This window comes from Manis javanica, chromosome 12 (genome assembly GCF_040802235.1).
Source record: "Manis javanica isolate MJ-LG chromosome 12, MJ_LKY, whole genome shotgun sequence".
Taxonomy (NCBI): Eukaryota; Metazoa; Chordata; class Mammalia; order Pholidota; family Manidae; genus Manis; species Manis javanica.
This window is the reverse complement of record NC_133167.1, coordinates 96328249-96334248: the sequence shown is the minus strand read 5'-3', so window position 1 is coordinate 96334248 and position 6000 is coordinate 96328249. Positions and strand designations below refer to the sequence as shown.

The following is a 6000-nucleotide window of genomic DNA, read 5'->3' as shown; positions in this document are numbered from 1 at the left end:
ATATAAACTACATACCTTCCTCCCAAAAAATTAGATCTAAAACCAGCTCATTAAGGCAGTTATTTTTTTTTGTATGTGTGTCCTGGAATTTGAATTGTGAGTTCATGAGGTGAAAAGTATTAAACTCTGACAGGGTGGGAGAAGGTGGAGAACATTCCTTTCCAACTGCACACCTAAGACCCCTGTCTCCCACTATATATACTCCTGGGGAAATAAGCAACTTGTTAGGTGCTCAGAAGAGTTCTCTAGCTAATGCTGACATCAGTATAGACAGAACTGAAGTGTGAGCACTGTTGGGTTGTGCTTTCACTTAACTGATATCTGTATCCTTTCCTCATGTTTTGTGCTTGAAGCTGAAGAGTAGGGACTTAGGAAAAAGGATGAAAGAAAACAAATCACTTAAACTTGGTCTTCTCTCAAAATTATAGGGTGAAAGAGGATGTAGAATAGAAGATAATGAGATTAATGAAAGAGATAATGAGAATGTCATAGAAGGCATACATCTTTTATAAAAAGGGAAAGATTAATCTGCCATACATTATGTACACTGTTATTACAATAATCCCTGTTTATAATTTTACTTCTCTTTTTCTTTTGTAATGTCCTAGATGGGAAGAGGAATGAGTTATCTTACAAATTTAGATTTTGCAAACTTGTGCACTGGTGAGAGTGCTATTGAAACACATTGTTAAGAAAGCTTTTCAACACAGAAATGTGTCATTTCCTTTCTTCATGTCCAGATGCTGAAATACTATGTGATAAAGATTTTAGGTTTCAATTGTAAAGAGACGGAAGTGGCTAAATCAGTGCTGCTGTCTTTGGGACAAAAGGTAAGTGAAGTTTATTGTAATGTTTCTCCAAAATTGCTTCTGTTAATTCCATGTCTCTACTCAGTGTCTGTCTATTGTGTTTGTGTGTGTCTGAATGTGTGACATATGAGATATAAACATATATATATATGAAATCAATAATTTCTGGTAGAATTTTTATCCTATCACCAATAATTTGGTTTGGTAGTTTTAATGATAATAGAGATTTCTGCTAGGTTTTCTGTGAATGGAAAGTGTATGTATGGGCATAAATATATATGAAATATACTAAATATTTTGTAGGGTGAACTAGTAAGAAGTTTTTGGCATGTAATTGTGCATATTTTGTCAAAAAAATTATTGACTTTATTCAAAATAGGATTAAACTTATTTAATGAGTCTCATTTCCCTACTGTTCACATAGTACTTTTGACTTTAATCTAATACCTTTTATTACCTTTATGTACTGACATGACAAATATTGGTTGGGCATTTACTCTATGCACCTCGCTAAAGTAGAAGTAGGGAGGGATACAAAAATTAAAATATGGTGTCCATCTTCAGGAAGTTCATGATTAAAGGCAAATAGGTATAGTGTGATTTGAACACCTTAAATAGTGTGAAAATGTTACAGAAAACTATTAGTGAGAAGTAAGAGAGGCCAACGGTATTTCAAAGGTTAAAAAAATTATTTAAAGGGTTTGAAAAAATCTCCATGGAGATGTTAGAATTTCGGTTCATATTGATGAGTGTATAAGATTGAAACAGCATAAAGTGGGGTTAGCATTCTCATTGGCCAGAGGAGAATAGTGATAAAAAGGTCATAAAACTAAGATTATATATGTTTTATGTAGTAGTTAGGAGTTGATATTCTGGAAGCACACACTGCCTACATTCAAGTCCCAGCTTCCCTACCCCTTGTCTGCACAGCATTAACTGTTACTTAACCATTTTAGGTTTTGGTTTCCCAACCTTGTCAAATGGAGAATTAATTTATTGATGGTTGTCTGCATACCAGGCAGCTTAACAAAAATTAATTTCAATCCTCATAATACTTCTTTACACTGACACTGTAATAATATTTTACATATATATAGAAACCACAATAAAATAAATTAAAATAGTTGCCAAAGGTCACATAGCTAGGAAACTGCACAGCCAATATCTAAACCAAGACTTCATATTCAAGGGTGAATCCATACAGTAAAATCAAGCACAACAGGGATATCCATTTCTCACCTTAATCCCTCCTACAGACACATTCCTTAAGTGTAGAGCTACTGATTTCACAAACACATTCATTTAATTTTCATTCATATGCACTTTTAGCTGTTCATGTAGAATCAAAATTTTTCTTTTAAAATAATAAGGTTACAAAGTTATGATTTACCCCAAATTTAAAGATGAAATTAACCTTAGAAGTTTGATGATAAATCTGAACAGGAAACAGTCTTTGAAGAAAGAATATGCATTAAATATGTTACATATAAAGAGTTCACTTATATCTATAAAAAGAAAAAGCCTCAGGAGATGAATAAACAATTATTATGAATAAACCAAAAACCCAAGAAGAAAAGTAAATAATAAACAATTATATGAAACTACCTGTTCCACACTAATAACAAAATGCAAATGAAAGCCACCTTGAGATACTGTTTAACTCATCAAAAGATAAATGATTCTAAAGTAAATACTATTACTGAATAATGGGGAATTTTGCATAAAACCACAATAGTCATATATGACTGGGGTCTTCATGAATTTGTATGATCTTTTTAAATAGTCAGACAGTAGATACCAAGAAGTTTATAATATTTTCCCTGTTACCTGGTAGTTCAACATATGACAAATTATCCTAAAGAAATATCTCAAAAGAAGAAAGTTGACTATGAAAATATTTACATCATCATCATCTCTATTAGAAAAGTATTACCCTCCAAAGAAGAGGGGAAATTAAAAAATATATATATGATATCCTAAGAAAATGGTTATATAAGTAAAATACATGTATTTGATGAATTATGATATACATTTTAAATTTGAAAAAAATTAGTTGAAGTTAAAAATATTGATAGGATTTCAGGGAAATTATAAGACCAAAATATGTATACTGTCGTATCAACTATGTAACATTTACATATATACACATACACACACACACAGACTGAAATATCATATGAAAAATGAAGGTATTGCTTCATAGAGTGATGCAATGATAGAGTTTTTTAGTTGAAGTATAGTTCATATACAAATAGCATATTAGTTTCAGGTGTACAGCCTAATGGTTTGACACATATACTTTAGAAATGATCTCCAAAAGAAGTCTAGTTACTGTCACCATAGGTAGTTATTACAATGTTATAGATTATATTCCCTACACTGTATTTTTATATCCCTGTGACTTATTTGTTTTATAACTGGAAGTTTATACCTCTTAATCCCCCTGATGTATTTCATCCATTCCACCTATTGCCCTTCACTGCTGCAACCACCAGTTTGTTTTCTATTTATGTGTCTGTTTCTCTTTTGTTTTGTTTGTTTCTTAAATTCCACCTACAAGTGAAATCATACAGTATTTGTCTTTCACTGTCTAACTTATTTCACTTAGCGTAATACCCTCCAGGTCAATCCATGTTGCGAATGGCAAGCTTTCATTCTTTTTTTATTAACATGTATTTGTGTATATATACCACAACTCCTCTACCCATTAATTTATCAGAGGACCCAGAGATTGCTTCCATATCTTGACTAATAATACTGCAGTGAACACAAGGGTGCATATATCTTCTCAATTTAGTATTTTCATTCTCTTCAGGTAAATACCCAGAAGTGGAATTGCTAGGTCATATGGTATTTCTATTTTTGATTTTTTGAGGAACCTCCATACTGTTCTCCATTGTGGCTGCACCAGTTTGCATTCCCACCAACTGTGCACAAGGGTTCCTTTTTCTCCACATCCTTGCCAATGTTTGTTGTCTTTTTGATGCTAGCCATTCTGACAGGTGTGATGTGGTCTCTCATTGTGGTTTTGATTTGCATTTTCTAAAGACTGGTAATGTTGAGCATCTTTTCACCTGTTGGCCATCTATATATCTTCTTTGGCAAAATGTCTGTTCATCTACTCTGCCCATTTTTTAATTGAACTGTTTGGTTTTTTTTAGTTCTATGAAGTCTTTATATATTTTGGAATATTAACCCCTTAATTTTGGATTTTAACCTCTTATCAGATACATGATTTGCAAATATTTTCTCCCATTTGTCCCAACTTATCTTTAATATTGTTATAATGTCTGTATAACAAAAACAGGAAAAGTATAATCAGTATGTTTCCAAATAAGTTAAAAGTGAAATTCCTTCAATATAGTTTTCCCATTGTAGCTTCTGTAAACTCTTCACCCACTTTGTGAAAAGCTGATATTGCAGAGATGTGTTTCACTTCTCATGAGGACATGCTTTCAATAAGTTATACAAACTCATAAGATTTCACAATCCTTTGTCAGTATGTTGACATTTGGTAGGAATTGCAACTTTATGTGAACTTACTTTATCTCTTAACTTTGGAAATGACATTTAAAGGCACATTTGAGTTGTGAGAACTGTTCACTGGCTGCTGACAAAGCTTCACAGTGTATGTTCTCTAGCATTACTTAAAAAGTTACAATGATAATAAAGAACTGAAGTAATGTGGGAAGTATAATAAACAACTTTGAGACAAAGTGGGGATATTGCAGGTGAAAATTTTTGTTTCAGTCTCCTGTTCACACATGATTCAGAGAAAAAAAAACTTTTATTTCCCAATTTGTAATGGAAGAACTTTTAAAATTTGCACATTAGTGAAATGCAAACTTTTCTTGAGGCCTGACCCAGGATATGAAACTTAGTCATCTTGCAGAAAAATAATGTCTTTCATTTACTTAGATAATTTCATATATTTATGTATGTGGTGAGCATCTACTAAGTGCCAGGAACTTTCGGGTCATTGATCCAAAGAGTGTTCATCTTTGGATCTAACTTGGGTGAAAGGAGACAAACAATAGACAAGATACGTAAGGAAAAAGTATTTCATGTTAGATGGCGACAAGTTTTTTTGGGAAAAAAAAAAAATCAAGCCAGAAAGGAGAAGAGGAAGTGAAAGAGGAAGGTTCATTTTAAATCTGGTGTTTGAGAAAGGTCTGAGAGAGTGAGATTTTGGTCAGGACCTGGGTGAGGAGGGAAGGTGTTCATAGGTTGTGAGCAGAGATGTTACATGTTCTGACTTACTTTTCAAAAGGAACACTCTAGAGGCTGTACGGAGAATAAAATGGAAGGAGTAAGAGTGAAGCTGAGAGACCATTCAGGGAGCTATTAAAGTAGTCAGGTGGGAGAGATGGGGCTTGAACCAGGCTGGCAGGAGGGAGGTGAGGAGAAGCAGGCAGCTTCTGCACTGGGTCTGAAAACAAACCAACAGGATCTGAGAGATTGGATGTGGCGGATGAGAGGAGGTGAGGACAAGGAAGAGCCCTAGGTTTGGGCCGTATTAGAAATCCAAAGAGTGGTGATGTTTGGCAATAGCATGTACAGTTGTGGAGTTCAGAGAGGTCTGGGCAGCAGACAAAATGGAAGAGCCATCAGCCTTGCAGACTGCATTCAAAGCAGTGAGAGCACAAGGGAGTGAAGAAGGGTGACAGGATGGGAACGGGGTGTAGGCCTCCACTGTGAGTAGGTTGGGAAGTGGTGAGGAATAAGCAGGGAAGAGGAAACCCCCCTTAATGTACTGTCCTGGTGCAATCTTCAGCATCTCTCTGCAGAAAAGCATGACCATGACCAGACTTCTGGTCTACACCTGCCTTGCACTTTTACATGTTTACTGCTTCTTGGTCTCTCAAGAGTGTGCTCTGCCTCTGCCGTTCAGGCAACACAGCTCAAACGCCAAGGGGCAGGTTAGGGATGCACTTGTATCTGTCTTACATGTCTTGAAATTCTTTTTTCTTTGCTGTGACCCTGACTTGTTCTTGTACCACCATAGTGTCAAAGCTTCATTTCTGATTTTTAGCACTAGTTTTTCTTTCTTTACTTGCCCACTAAATAGGCTCTCAGATATATGTTCTGCATACTTTTTTTCCTGAAAAATATTTTCTGCTCTTTGATTTTGGTCTCTTCTCTGTTAAAGTGCTCCATTTAGGTGTTTGTTCATCAATTCTTCTCATTTCCT

General features: G+C 34.7%; 1 protein-coding gene across 5 annotated transcripts in view; it reads left to right on the top strand.

The window, feature by feature from the left end:
* Positions 1 to 625: 625 nt before the first annotated feature.
* The window catches only part of MSR1 (macrophage scavenger receptor 1), a 73259-nt gene continuing 67884 nt past the window's right edge, over positions 626 to 6000 (top strand). For 2 of the 5 annotated variants that reach the window (XM_073219089.1, XM_073219088.1), the window contains exon 1: positions 632 to 830. The gene's annotated coding sequence lies outside the window, so the exon portion shown is untranslated. Of the gene's footprint in view, positions 831 to 6000 lie in introns of all 5 variants that reach the window. The other 3 variants (XM_073219086.1, XM_073219085.1, XM_073219087.1) reach the window with 3 other exon arrangements.